Source organism: Nipponia nippon, unplaced genomic scaffold, assembly GCF_047370975.1.
Source record: "Nipponia nippon isolate SJK-2023a ecotype South Korea unplaced genomic scaffold, ASM4737097v1 scaffold_4, whole genome shotgun sequence".
Classification (NCBI taxonomy): domain Eukaryota; kingdom Metazoa; phylum Chordata; class Aves; order Pelecaniformes; family Threskiornithidae; genus Nipponia; species Nipponia nippon.
In genome coordinates, this window is record NW_028262358.1 from 86,886,627 (window position 1) to 86,902,047 (window position 15,421).

At 44.0% G+C, this 15,421-nt stretch overlaps 1 long non-coding RNA gene across 1 annotated transcript; it reads right to left on the minus strand.

Annotated features, from left to right (window-relative positions):
* Positions 1 to 2,801: 2,801 nt before the first annotated feature.
* On the minus strand, positions 2,802 to 14,170 carry LOC148053420 (uncharacterized). The gene is made up of 4 exons (XR_015707998.1): positions 14,135 to 14,170; positions 3,362 to 3,487; positions 3,191 to 3,268; positions 2,802 to 3,068 (listed from the first exon to the last, which is right to left on the minus strand). It is a non-coding gene; the product is annotated as an uncharacterized LOC148053420 (long non-coding RNA).
* Between the last annotated feature and the right edge of the window lie 1,251 nt (positions 14,171 to 15,421).

Consider the following 15,421-nt stretch of genomic DNA (forward strand, 5'->3'; position numbering starts at 1 on the left):
TAGTCCTGTCAGCCCCAGCGCTGTGCCCATGCTGCAATGCTCAATGCTGCATTTTTCACTGCTGGGGTATGGCCAAAATCACAGCCTGCAAATGCAATGAGTGCAGGGAAGGTTGTAGTGACAGCTGCCCACTGCAATGGGGGGGCTAAATCCTTTGTCTAAACCCAAAGGCAACTCCCTTGCAAGGGTTGCAAAATGCAGAGCTGAGGCACCTACACAGTTTGTGTGTATTCCACTAATTGCTCTCCATTTACTGTTGCCATCCTTTCTTTCCACACTTCTGTATTCACTCTGCCCCCTTTCATGGTTAGGTTGCCCAGTGGACAACAAATAGTTTCAAATTATGCCTGTCATCTAAACCCAGCTACAGGACATGCTCCCATGACAATGACTGTAAGTCACAGCTTAGACAAAATAAGTGTTTTAAAGTATTTCATATGTTAATTATGGTTATCAATTAATTTAAGTGAAAAAACAGCTACCAGAGGTTCAGCAGCATGCTTTGTATTGATTGAAAGGCATGAGTAGTATCCCTGCTTTCCAGCTGAGTAGCTATGAGGGATGTCTTGGTGAGCAGAGCTCTCATTTACCTACTGTCAGGATATGATCCTTTTAACCTGGCCCAGGTGAGAGCAGCCACCACACAAATAAATGTGCTACAGAATGCTTTCCATACCACTGTACTGGTCACTGGGCTGGGACACTGTAAATGTTCTTTGGAAATACTTTATACAAGATTATTTGTCTCTCTCATGGGCACCAGTTGTGCTAGACTTGCAATACATTAGCTATAATATCCCCAGCTATATGTACTCCTGTTTCCCTCATCTGTACCCTTAGACCAAAGTGTGCTCATGTCTAGCATTATTGCAACCCATCACCTTCTTATTGTGGAGCCGAGGTGGGACATCAGAGATGGTGGTGGATGCTCAGGGAGCTGCTTGGTGCCATGCAGATGCAGGGAGGCTGTGCTGGGCTGAGAGCACACAGGCTACATGCAGGGCGGGAGAGATAAGGGCAGCTGAGGTAGTATTTGGGGCAGCAATATCTGGACATTTCTGCTGGTAACCCCCCATTCTACCTGCTCACACTCCAGATCTGTGGGAATCCTGGCTGGCCTTCGCAGGAGTGCTCTACCCCGCTGGGGACCAGGCTGGCTGGGCTGGGAATCGCTGTTTTATCAGAGAAAAGAGATTGTCTGAACAACCTGGGCAGAAATGGGAGAAACCAACACATATTTTAATGACCTTGCTCAAATGGACCATCCCAGCAGCACATCTGCCCCAGAGCTCAGGGTGCTCAGTCTGCCCTGTCATGCTGAGGACTCACCTAGCAGGTCCAAGGTACAGCCACCTTCTGCCTGGAGCTTCTTCTGGCCCTGTACCACCCAAACACACTGAGGAAGGAGATGGGAGGTTTGGAGACAGACTGATTGCTATGTAGGGGCTGTCCCCCATTCTCCCTTGTCTCCAGCTGCAGCATCCTTGGTGGCACTAGGTAATGTCTCAGCTGCTCTCTTTCCCAACACACCTTGCAATCTCCTGAAAAGTCATTTCATGTGATCCTTCACACGGCATAACATGCTTGCAGGTGACTAACCTGTATTTTAGACTTGGAGAAGGAGGTTGGACCAGATGACCTCTGGGGGCCCAACCTACATGATGAATGGCTGTATGAGTACAGCCACTTTGCATACATTACAAGAAAGTACATGAGTGAACCAGTCATCTCTACCTATCCTAGTTTAAAAAGGAAATCCTCATCTACCTAGGGAAGTTTTTTAGAAAAACTGAACAACTTTAAATTGATGAACAGCAGCATCAGTACCACACCTTGTTTGGGCAGGCAGGTAACATAACAGTGGCTTTTCTTAGATAAGCTTAAGGTAGGTCTGTTCCCTTCATCCCAACACCCCTGTTTTGCCACAGCCATGTGCCCTAAGCTGAGGCATGTGAGCCCATTTGACCAAAGGCTAGGAGGCATGGACTGGACCCTGCGATACCCCAGCCCCTGCAAGAAGTGAAGTCCCACCATCCTGTGGGCTGGGGGGGACCAGTGAGTCACCTGCTCTCCTGCTAAGCTCTATCACGGGGCACAGGCAGCACAGTAGGCTGCTGGGGTAGTGAATCATATCCCTCACAAACCACAAAACGTGACAGGAGGTGTGTCTGGAGAAATCCCCAGAGAGATGCACCAACCTGCCATGCAGCCCAAGCACTCCCAAAGCTCGTGCCCCAGAAGAGGTCGCAGCTGTGGGCTGGCAGAGGCTGGCATTGCCCTCTTGCTTGGCCACTCTTTGCGGGAATGGCCAGGCCATGGAGTCCCTCCTGGCTCTCCCCACAGTGGTGAGGGAGCTGCTTCACTTGGGACCATGCTGGAGGGTGAGAAGCAGCTGAATGCTCTGGAAGCATTGCACCACTCTGTCAGTGCAGAGGTGCTGGTGACACAGGGACTCCTCGGCTGGGAGAGCATCTCTCAGGGCACCGGAGGGCTGTAAAAGGGAGGCTGAAACAGCTTGGATGGCTGCAGGTTGCTGCAGCAAATTAAATATGATGAAGCACAGTAGACAGTTTTATATGCTCTGTTAACTGTATTAGACCTTTATATCAGAGTAATTTATTGCTGGATTCTACACAGTACAGATGAAGGGCCAAACCTCCTCCAGTTCAGGTCCCTTCCAGAGGCCTTGGCGTAGAAGATACATCCAGTAGGAGTTAGCACGAGCTAGAAATTTATTCTGGAAGCTGTCCTAGCAACATTAGAGGAGCAGCTGGAGCCCTTACTCCTAGTTGTCTTTTGTCACGTTGGCACTGCATGCACCCTTGGTAGGAAATACCAATCCAGAACAGTGTTGAGGTTTCATGGAGACTGTCCAGCAAGTCTTTCTCTTAATGACCACATGAGAGGTACTCCATGTTTCAAATCAGTTTGATTTGCTTCTCACCTAGTGATCTGCTGGAGCAGCGCTGGTTGTGGAGAAGATGATCTCCCGCATACTCACACTGCTGGAGTCACTGCCCACTTCATCCATTGCTGAACGGTGGCAAACACACCCCCGGGCTGATGGCCTGCAGGAGGAAAATGAGGCAATTCAGAGGTTATTGGTACGTGTCCCACTGCAGTGGTTGCAAGCAGGAATGTTTGCGCTGCTCCTCATGCTCCTCTGCATCATGGATGTGCAGGCACTCACCTTTGATGGATGATTGCTCTTGGATGAGCTTGCTAATGGCTCCAGTTATGTCGCTCATGAAGCTGATCTTCGTGATTCCTGCAAGACCCCATTATCACTGCATTAGAATCCTGATGGCTTTCATTCACTGAATTATTTAATTACTTAAATTTTTTAAACATATCAGAATACCTTCTAAGTCAAACGTGACCTCTTGGTCTTCTGTGAGAGGGGCTGACCTTGAGCACGCTTCAGCGGGCTGTTGCAGCCTTGCTTTTCTCTTCACACACACTCTCCCTACAGCACTCAGCCTTGTACCTTCAGAAAAAGGTGTTATTGTGGAAAGCAGCATGCTAAGTGGTTTTCTTTTTTGTGATTTATCCAAGTGCCTGTTTGCTCCCACATGCTGTGAGTGGATAATAGCAGTTCTCAATCAAAGTTAAAATTACTAATGCTCTTGTCTGTGGAAAATTTAGTGCAGAAAAAAAAAAAGGTTAATGATGTTGCTATACTACCGATCTTACTATGGCTTGTCATATCTTCATCCCTGCACCACTGTGCAGCTTTATTATATTGACTGGTTATTCCAGTCCATATCTCCACTGAAACCGATATAAGACAACTATATCTGATATTCTGCTACGATGGTGAAACTACTGTAAAAAAAGCCATGTAAACAACAACAGAAAAACAATGTTTTTTCAGACACTATGTACATCACCCAGTGACACTGACAATTCAACAGTACTCTGACAGTGATTAGCACAGAGCATTACCCTGTCCTCCTCTTGAATATATGTTTATAGCAGTAAATTTTGCCTACGTATTTCCTCAGAGCTGGAAGCTGTTGAAATTATTTTGCACAGGATGTTGGAGTAGTCTGAAAAAAATTGAGCAACAACAGCAGCCACTCTTGCTTCAAGTTATTGACACTTCAGTGTCTGCCTGCAGTTCTGACATACATAGACAATATACCATTAATTCTCTTTTTCTAATTGTGTTCACCCTAGGGTCTTTTGTGACTCACAAGTTATGACTACTTTTTAGTTGTAGTCTGCTACAATTTTTTTGTCAGTCTAAAAGGGCAGAGAGCTTTCACTTATATATTCCCAGTCTTCTACTGAACACATTTAATTTATGGGAACAGCGGAACTAGAAAACGGGACAGCATTAGAGTTTCATATATTCACGTATAAGGTCATTTTTAGTTGAGATAGACGAACTCTGATGGATTACACAGGGTCAAACGATATGCCTCAAATTATATGTATCAAATTATATGATGTAGTGATGGAGTGGCCAAGTCACTGTAGGTTCCTTATCTGAAAAGATCTTATATCAGGCATCTGAAACCACTCTTGGGTACTTAATCAAAAACAGGCTGGTTTGCAGGGGTCATCAGCACGCATGGGTCCCTGCCTAAATTACTCCATCTGTACGGTGAGAGTAACTAAAATCATTGCTTGTTAGGTAGTCTGGGATCAAGCCACCCTTTGTCAGAGTGCCTGGTCTCTAACACACTGGAGCCTTCAGCAGATGAATAGATGAATGAACCTGTCCTTCGGCTGCCTCCAGCCCAGTCACAGCCCCATTGAATACTGCTAGTTCCTTGTAGCTCTTCAGAGAAAGATTAGCAAATCGCAAAATTCCCTCTTAAGATATAGTTCCATGCTAGGGTTGTCCTCTTGTGTATCCTGGATGTCTTCAGTGTTCCCTTGTGTACTCTTCCTGGGGCTACATGGAAGCTTTGCTGTCACACTGGCTCCAGTTCACAGACATGCAGACACATGTCCTCTTGATATTGCTTCGTACCTTCTTTCACAGGCTTAATACAAAGCTCTTGGCAGCTAGTGGAAAGATTTCCATTTTTCCCCAAATTTTGGAAGAATCACTTCCAAATCCCTCAATCCCAGTTTTCCCAAGACTCTCTGTTTGTTGCAGTCTTGCTGCAATATAAACCTAAATTCAGAAAGTCTTAAGCACAGGCCTAACATGTAATACAGCAGTACTTCCAGAGGCAGTTGCTGGGGCTGTTTCCTTGCTGAAAATCAGACATGTATTTAGTTCCCAGTGAATAACCCTTGACGACTGCCTGCATAGGGCCAGCACGGGTGTGGGCTCAGAGGCTAAGCCATGAGCCAAGCATGTGAAGTGTTGCCCTAACAGATACAAGCCATGGCTCTTTCCCAGAGACCTTGCAATTCTGGGTGTGTTTGCCTTAGGAGGCAAAAAGGGAGCTAATTTAATGCATGTGATCAAGCACCCCTAAGACACTTCTTGCCTTAATTATATTTGCATGGGAATAAAAACGAGTAGAAGGAAAACTCTGCTATTATCAGCACAGCTTGACATTCCCAGTGCATTAGCACATGAAATGATCTGGTGACAGAGTAAAAAAGACATGAATTACTCTTAAAAAGCTTTTACAACAAACGCTAAGATGTTTCCATCTCAAAGGTGACCCGTAATTGTTAACAATTTGCAAAAACAACCACATCAATGAAAATGAGGGTTACAATACAATTATTACAAATGCTTCAAATAATCAAGTTAAAGTACTCAGCACAACTGGCTTCAAATATGCCTTTTCATTTTCAGCTAAGGCCCTATGACAACTGGGCTGGCTCTATACTAGCAGCCTGTAGCAAATGTCTCTGTAGGAGCCCTCTGCTTTTGCAGAGGCAACACAACTTCCCTGCTGAACCCAACAGTTTTTGTGAGTTCTTCAAAAATGCCCAACTTCATAACCCTTCTGGAGGCCCCGCAGGCTGAAGCTGGATGTTGTCCAGCTGTGGCAGTCATGCCCTCACTACGCTTTGTCTCCATGCCCCAACAGTGATTTAATTTTATCCCACCGCCTCCCAAGGTGTCACTTGAGCAAGCAGCTGGCGATCTGCCCTGGACATCTGAATGGCAAGTCCAGGGAGGCAGAAACAGGCCACATCAGGGTATGGTGGTCCATGAGACAGCTACTGCAGCCAGGTGTGCTGGCAGCAGCTCACGCCAGTCCCGTTGCGTTCTGGATTAGGACTTCAACATCTTGATGGGATTTTTAAATAGCTTTTATTGCCAGCCTCATATTACACTTACCAAAGCCAGTGATTTATTTAATTTAGAACAGCTTTATTCAGAGATGTTTACCCACAGTGTCCCCCAATCTGGAGGCACAGGAAAGGAGGTCACTTACAATTTATTTAATTTTTTTTTTTCTGGTTATTTTCGGCAGTCCTCTATTCAAAATAACTTGGAGCTGTGCATAAAGGCTGACTATCAAATCTATCTAGGGGATTTTGTCACACAGCTGTGCATCTAAATCTCCTTAACCATGTTTCAACAGTCTCAAACACATGATGTTAAATTGGAGATGGGATTTTTGGATTAGAGATGGTGAAATGGAAGAAGGAGCATCAGGGTTAGAAACTAAACAGAAGTGTGACTTCTGCGTAGGGCAACTGGCTGTGAGGTTGTACTATGAGTGGTGGCATGGAGGAAGGATCGCCTTGGCCTGAGAAAACCGAATGGCATAGACTGCACCAGGCTTTATTAAACTCCCCAAGAAGCGTGCACTAGGACAGCAGCACCGCTCTTAAAAATACAGCGTATTTTGCAGCTGAGCAGTTTGGAGTTTGACAGCTTTACACTTTTGGAAACAGCTGCGGATGGTGTGCTCCGCTCAGAAGAATTGTTGTGACCTGCAGGAGCAGGAGCTGAGACCTGGAGCTGACCCGGTTTCCCGATTAACCTGAAACCAACACCGTGGAGCTACCCTTTCTCCCCAAGACCCAGTCTCACAGTTTTGCTGGATTATTTTGACATGTTTTCTCCACCCTGAGGATTTTAACTTCACTTGTAACAATACCTTTCAGCTTGGAAACATTGTTGATTTTCTCTGTAGACTCTTGCCAAAAAAGGGGGAAATAAAGGGAAAAAAAAAAAAAAAAAAGAGTTCATTTCCAGACATTTGAGAGTACTGGAATTGTTCAGGTGCTGAAGTTAATGCAAGGTATCAGCTGGTAAGTAGGAGGCTTAAATGTTAAAAATCTCAAGGTAGCAAGACAGTGATTTGAAGAGACTACCTCTCTTCCGACTACTACCAAGAAAGAATGATATTACAGTGAACCTTGTTAAGATGTAATATTCCCAACAGAGAATAATTGATGCGAACGCTAGTGTCAAACTGAAGATCTGAAAGGGACTAATTACTTTTTCTGCTAGGAAGAACTTTCCATTTTGTCACTGCTTCGATACCTGAGCAATCCCATTAATCTCAAACGTCTGAATCCCAGCTCCTCTGATTAATTTCTGCTGGTAATTGAGGGAAATAGCAAAAACAGCCATGCCAGAGCTTACAGTAACTGAATTTGATGTCCTTAAATCAGAAGACTGTGTCAAAACAGACCGGGTAGTCTTTTATAATTCATTTTTAAGGAGCACACGGCTAGAAGAAAGTGAGCATCCAGGGAGCAGGGTGTCTTATGGTGAGTGCTGGTTTGGACATGCACTGCTGGGATGGGGAGTGAGGGATCCTACCCCTACGCTCCTGCATGGAACGGTGAGGACATGCATAGGGCTAGCAATGGGAGCTCAGAGGGAGGCTGGCTCTGCTTGCTAGTGGGAAATTTCTCTCCCCTTCATTCTCACTGTCATCAGCTCATGAAAGGGGAATATCCTCTCCCTCCAGCTTTCATACTGCTTCTCTAAAGGTTTCTATTTGATCCTGGCTCCCAGACTGAAGGAAAACAGTTAACTACCTCTCTTGAGCATCTTAGCCCATTAGCTCTGAAGCTCCAAGAAAAGTGCGTGCTCAGGTTGCTTAAAAGAAAGCATCAAGAGAAAGCATCATCTTGTGTTTCAAGAGAAAGCATTAGCTGGAAATGAAAGGGATTAGCGCAACATCTACACGACTACAGCAGCTCTGCAGCGTTCCAGTGATCGTCTCTTACTCGATGTTTACTCTGCTCGAGTGCTTCTTTACGGTGGTGTGAGTCTTCCCTGATTATGTTGCAAAGAACAAGAGAGAAGCTACATGAACCGTTTTCAGACAACATGCAAGGACTTTGTCAGACTACATACATCAGCAAAGAGGAAATAAGTTTAATTGCTGGGAGGAGGGATATTAAACAACATTTTATTGTTCTCCACTATAAAGTGGCAGTTTTGGCAGCATCCTTGAAGAGCATGACGATGCCACTTACGTGATGCTGTAAATATCCAGGAGCCAAATCACATTAGAAATACCATGCTGAAAGGGACCTCAGAAGATGATATGACTTGGCCCCTCCATGAAGCATGGTTAGCTAGAGCAACACTAGTCAGGGAGTGCAGCCTGTGTCTCCTCTTACCCAGGGCTGGACTTTCAGGGCTGGTTCCTCTCGGGGATGAGTGGCCCTGCTACTTGCCTGCAAACAGTGACCAGGCACCACAGGACAAGGGGAAAATGAGAAAAATCCCACTCGAGGAATACTGGTGTGGTTGAAAGTCCCACTAAAGTCTGAGTTCTGGAAAGGGGGAAGAAAACCAGAACTGACTGAGATCTCTGCCCTCTATCTGGGCATCCTGGAAAGACTCATTGCTCTCAGAAACCTTGGGAATAGAAGAGACAGCGGGCTGGTCCAACTAAAGGTTACCAGCAGGACTCCTCTCCCAACCAAACCCAGACCCTTTCCTTGGTGTAGTCCCAGAAGCAATATATGCAAGAGCAATAATTTCTAGTAACTGGAGAAGGGGCCATTTTTAAAAAAAATAGCTGATGCTAAATATTTGCTACTTATGAGGACATTAACAGAGTTCTAGCAGGTGCCGTTAGGAGAAAAGAGCTCACATTTGATCCCCACCAGTACCAGAAGACAAGGCTTTCTCCTCCGTTAGGTTATGGTTAGCACATGAAATGTCAGGAAAATGCAAGCTGGGGTCATGGGAAGCATTTATCTTTGCCTGGATGACACTGATTTGGGGCAAGAGTCTACAGGTGAAGGTGTAGAGATCTCTACACGATCAGAGGTGCTCTTCTTCTTTCTGAAGGTGCTGGCTACACCCACGCCCACTTGTGAACTCGGTGCAAAGGATAATGCACCTGGGGACAAATGTTGGCACAACAGGGTTAATACTGGAGGGTGACTGGCAGTAGGCAACTGCATCAACACATCTACCCAAATTGATAAGGAAGGATCGAAAGTGTCCTGGAAATGGCTTCAAGGGAAATTTATGTCTAAATAAGCTATGAAAATCAGCAATTTGAGATGCTATTTTGTAGCATACTTGACAGGCATCTACTAGAAATTGAACAGAAATTTTGAGGGATCAAAGGAATTAGGTAAAGAGACACCATTTCTGAAATCCACTAGCAGTCAGTTGTCCAGGGACATTTCTGAAGACAATGTTGGTTCCGCAAGAAAAAATTACTATCTAGATCTCTACAATGACTATCTAGATCTCTACAATGACTATCTAGATCTCTACAATGACTATCTAGATCTCTGTGTGTTGATGCTTCAGTGCAGAAATGCAAGGAACCATCAAGGAGTTTTTGGCAATTCAACTCCAGCATGCTGGGCATGGGTAGATGGCCAGGATCTGGCACTTATCATCAGCAGGCATTGCTTGTTGATGATTTTCTTCCCATCATCTGGCTTTACTGTCCAAGGTCTACTTTTACATGCATTTTACATTTCAAGCTCTTTTTGACCCTATAATATCCAATGGTTTTTTTCCCCCTCTATCTGCTAAAAGCCATTCTAGCACAAGTGAAAATTCAGACTGATCGATTTTCAGAATAATTGTCAAGATCATGCAGTATTGCTCAGCCTTGTAGTGCACACAGTTTGAACCACATACACAGGATTTCTCGCCTCATGGAACAGCTTAAAGTATTTTAGCTAATATAGCCCAAAATTAGATCAGTGTTGGTACTGCTGTACTAGACAGTAAAATTATTTGAAGGTTGTTACATTAAAAGGTCCATTAAGATATTTGTTGTTGAATCAACAATGTAAAAGCATTACGCTTAAAATAGTCAAAATAAAATTACTTCCATGCTTTGCCTGCTGAAGATAACATTTAAAAAACATAATTTTATAAACCAGTTCCGGAGAAAAAACATATTTTTCTGAAAATTGACTATGGTATCAACAGCATAATGAATTAAATACAGAGAGAAGAGAGAGATTACATGCACCCAACTATAATTTTTGAAATAACTATAATATCTTTTTTCCCCCCTATTGAATAATGCCCATTGTGTGCCTGATTAGAAAACAATAGCTTGGTTATGAAATAATGGAAATTTTATCCATGAAAATGCCACCCTCACATTAAAATCATCACATAGCTCACAGCATGCTGTCTGCAAGCTTCTCAGGTATAAATCTATCAGTAAATAAGGACTATTTTACTGTGGCTTTTAACCTTATGGGAATATCTTATTAAATGGTTGATTAGAATGTGCTATACAATGTCAAACAAAAAAAAGAAAATTAAATTAAGCTGCGCTTTAAAAATTAAACCAAGAGATAAATGCTAGCCTCTGCATTTTTAACCTACTTTTACATTTTATATTTGAAGTTCAAGCTCTGAAGACTGTACGGTAACAGCTCTACTGCTTGCTCCTTGCTGTTGTGCTACATGCTGCCTTGCAGCTGGAGGAGGTCCCAGGGCACAGCTGCATGGCAGGGAGACCCATGAGCTCCCCGTACCTGTACCGGGCTGCTCAGTGGCACAGGAGCTGGTCACACCCCAGGGCACTCGTAAAGCATGGGAGGAGGATGCAATTTGATGTTATTAACTTTTGGGAAGCTACCTTAGTCAAGGATGCTAACTCTCAGTTTTCTCCCCATCATCTGGCTCTGGCTGCTCACGAACCACCCTTCCAATCCCCAGGTTTTTCCAATCTTCCTCTGATGCCCAGGCAGAAACACTGGCAAGGGACAGCCAGGGTGGATACAGCCGTGGGGAGCAATGAGATACTTGTCCCCTGGTCACAAGCCTCACAGAGTGGTATTGAGTGTGGGCAGAAGATGGTGATGAATGCCAGCACACCCTGTCCATGTGAGAAAGCTACAGGATCATTTTCAGCATGACACAGCCTGGATCTCATATACAGGGTATGCAAAAACTCCTTCACATCTGAACAGGTTGGGAAAGAGCCTTAGCTCTATTCATATTTGCTGATTTCCCCAAACTATAAAGGAACCAGGATAATAGCATTTTCTCTTAGAAAACTCCTTCAGCAACCACAAAATAAAGAAATTGGGCTTAAGAAAACCTAAACCCTTTAATAAGGTATGGAAGACATTTAAGTAACATTTTCTCCCCTATCTGATTATATATTAATAATTCATTTATGTTCTCAGCAGTTCCCAGATATCTGTTGGCTCCAGTGGACATCTACAGTGCCTAAAGGATGTGGACAAAACCCAGAAGCACATGCAGTGAATTTGAATAGATAGCAGGGACTCAGGAAAAGCGGCATGAATTTTTCTTTCCAGTATACTGCTGTGATTGGGCCAAGTCCTTTCTTCTCCCCTGGACCTGGTATCTGGACTTGCCCATACTCTAGATTTAAGCTTTCCCGGTAATGCAAAGCAGTACCTTAACATGAGCCTCAAGCTCAGCTCCCTCCCTCAGCTTGGCTGTCCCTAGGGCTTGGCCAGGACTTTCTCACATCATTTCTGCACTTGCTCTTTTGGCTGGTCTTCAGCAGCATTGGGCAGGGTTCTCTGCTAGCACTTATTAGCAGGAACAGTTAACAGAAACAGCACCATTTTAAGTTTCCAGACACCCATGAGGTGCTTTTTGACAGCTAGCTAAAAAAGTTGCAAATACCCCCACCAGTAAATCCCAGTATACCTATCTACTGTCCACCCACATATCCAACTTGCCTCAAAGCAAGCCGTGCCTAAACCCCTTGTGTATGGCTGATCTGGTTTTCTTTATGATATGGTTTTTCCTCCCATATGAGATACTGTAAGTATCTTCCTCTTTTGCCTTTTTTAGCAAAGTGTTTGGAAATAGTTCTTCTATTATCAAATGCTTGGGAAAATAAGCAAGCTTTACTTTTTTTTAGCACACATTTCCTTTCAGCAGCTTAGTGTATATGTTAAATCATAAATCGGAGCCTATAAACAACAGTTATAGAAAACTGATATTTTGACACTAAATACTGTATCCTTTTCAAAGAGACAATTGGACTACACTAAGTTGCTAAAAAGTGTCAATTGCCATTTAATATGAGAAGGCTTCAGAGCAAATTTGGCACCGTTGCTGTTAATGGACAATTTCTCCCTCTTTCGCAGACACTTCTGTGCCTACTAGAGAGAAAAGAAAGTTTGTGTTTGCCTCAAACACTTCAGGACAGAGACGGTCACAACCAACAGGTTAAACGCAGGGCTTGTTTCACTTCTCTAATAATGATAAGAAAAATTGCATGTAGAAATTTCCTTAATTTCTGGTTCCAAACTTCTCTACAAGTGGGAGCAATTAGGACTGTAGTCCCTGCCCCCAAACCAAAGACGCAGCCTTTTGGACCCCCCAAACCCCACTGAGGCTCAGCCAGGCAGCGCAGTCCGACCACAGGAGATCTTCTGACACCGGGCTCCAAGAGCAAATTGTAATGATTTTGGATAACTACTATTTCTTGTACTAGAATAAGAATTTCCTACTATTTCTTCCTTTTTTTTTTTGTTTGGTTTGTTCTCCTCTGTAAGAGGGGGGCTTTTTCTTTTGCGTCCATGCGTTACCTGACGCAACTGGAAAACGTCCACAAACGGAGACTATGGGTTTCCTAATAGCAAAAGGCTCAAATAGCTAACGAGAACTACCGCTCTCCTCCTCCCTGTGTCTGATGGGTTACCTTTTTCAAGGACTCGTGGGAGGAATTCAAATATGGACAAGATGATCGCTGCTTTTCAGAGGAACACTCTGTGTTTTAATATCCCTGAAAGCCCTCCTAAGACTCAGCAAGCAGATGCTGTGTGAAATGCAGCCCAGAGAAAGGCTCATACACATACAGCAGGAAAGTGCAATTGTAACCCCTCAGGTGAGTGCTCTATTCATACCAGCCCCTAATGCAGAACTTGTCAAACTATTCAGGATTTTCTTTGTTTCAGTCCAGGGAACAAAACCAGTAATGATCTGGGCTTTTAATTCAGGATGATAATGTCTAGCATAATTTGATTTTTAGCTGTCTCTTACAGTGTGGAATTCATACTCACACTGTGCAAAGCAGCTTTATCAAATATTTAGAGCTCTATAAGACTACTTGGCTAGTCTGTGCTAGCCTATGACATATAACAGCTACAAAGTCATTAGTCTTGGCAAAAAGAGAAAGGTGGATACTTGACTTTCAGAACTCAGGGAAACATGAATAGCACGGAAAACCATCTGAGCAGCTGTACAGCAACAGCTATCACAGCCAGACATGTCAAAGAGAGCTGGGTGTGTGGATGTACCCGGCTGGACCACTTCACTCGGTCAGAGCAGGCACATGCTGCTCTGACCCTCAGAAGTTTGGAGGAATCAAATGGAAAATATCTAGTAAAGGAAAAGTACATGTGCCTGCTTGTGTGACCCATTTCAGACCTCACTCTGAATTTCCAAATTGGGTGCTAACTGCTGAACTTAACCTATTTCAGCAGTTTGAGCAGTTTGGTTTGTTACTTCAGTGCTATAATGAAGTGTCTTGGTAAATGGATCAAAATCAAGTTACCGGCTGTATGAACATGTGAATTGTGCCTGTGTGTTACCATCACCCACTCCCATGACTGGGTCTCGCTGGGCAGCCACCTTTGCACCTTGGGATTTTTTGGGATGTGAAGTTAAGACACAGCACAGATACAATTTTTCTAAGCTCCAAGTATTTCCCCTCATGTGAAACTTCACACATATGAGAAATGCTACTACTCAAAAGCATTACTGCAAGAACACAATGGCGTTCATGGGAAGATGTCCATTTCAAAATTAAGATATTACCTATTTGACTGGCAGTCATTGCATGTTTGCAGGAAGACATAGTTACAGCTCAGCTGTCTATGAAACTCTCTCTAGGAGAAAACGGAAAGATTTTCATCAACAAAACACTTGAAGCAAGGCACAACACATTCAGTTCTGTGAAACACAGAATAGTGGAATTACCCCGGCAATTTACATGTGAGCTCTGAGTCAGTGCTTTCAGGCAGGCAATAATTCCACATAAGCATCCCTGATGAAACAGGATCATAAATTGAAAAATACCATTCAGAAAGAGATTTATGTGCTTGGCTTCAAATTCCTTTCCTACAGGAAAGACAGTAGGAGACAGAAGAAGCACAGGACCCAACCCTTGGAGCACAGTTCAAGAGAGTATTTTGCTACCTAGGCCCCCATTTGCATGCTCCTATGCTAATTTGAAATGGGTATTCCAATGGGTATTTGAAATGGGTATTTCAAAATCCAAAAAAGAGAGAAACAGCAGGACAGCTAGCAATCGCTCTCTGGGGTAGCAGCTAGCCTGGCCTGCTTGATTAAAAAAAAAAATGTAAATCAGAACCAATAATACCTAAATGGGAAAACCTAGCTAATTTATCTTGTGGGGAAGAATAAGTTAATCTGAAAGTAAATAAATGTGTAGGTTGTTTGCTTTATAAATACCTTTTTTTCTTTTGCTGCTTGTGTCATGAATAGAAGACAAAATCTCTTTTCCGAATAGATTAAAAAGGGTGGAACTGGAGATGGAGTGAAAGTGGAAAATGGTGAGATGCTGTCACAGCACAGGTAACCGCAAAAACACCCAGAGGCATGAAGAGGGTGTTTAGAGGGATAGGAAAGAGCCAAGGGCTCAGGTGGCCCACGCCGAGGCTGGGGCTGTCCCACCTGGGGAAATGGGTAAGCACCGCTCCCCTCCTCTGAAAGGCTCTGCCAAAGAGATGCCACTTCATCCGAGATGCGGGTTCAGGAAGCGGATTTTTCCTGGCCTTCCGTGACTTCTGGCTCTTAAATCAGCATAAATTGGTAAATCAACTAGCAGCGTAATTAGAAGCTGTCAGCACAATATCCCTCCAGGACACCCAAACCTGGGAAGTCTTGCAGGCAAGGGTGATGCCAGAGGTCTTGGTGCAGGCTGTCACCTGCCAGGTTGAAGCCATGATGTTTGGCCAGAAGTGTGAAGAAGGAGGGTTTCCAGTGGTAGCAACTGAGCAGCAATATTGGGGACTAGCAATATGCTTCTCTTTCCTAGCTTTTAAATCATATTTGGAGAACCGCTGATATTGTACCACTGTA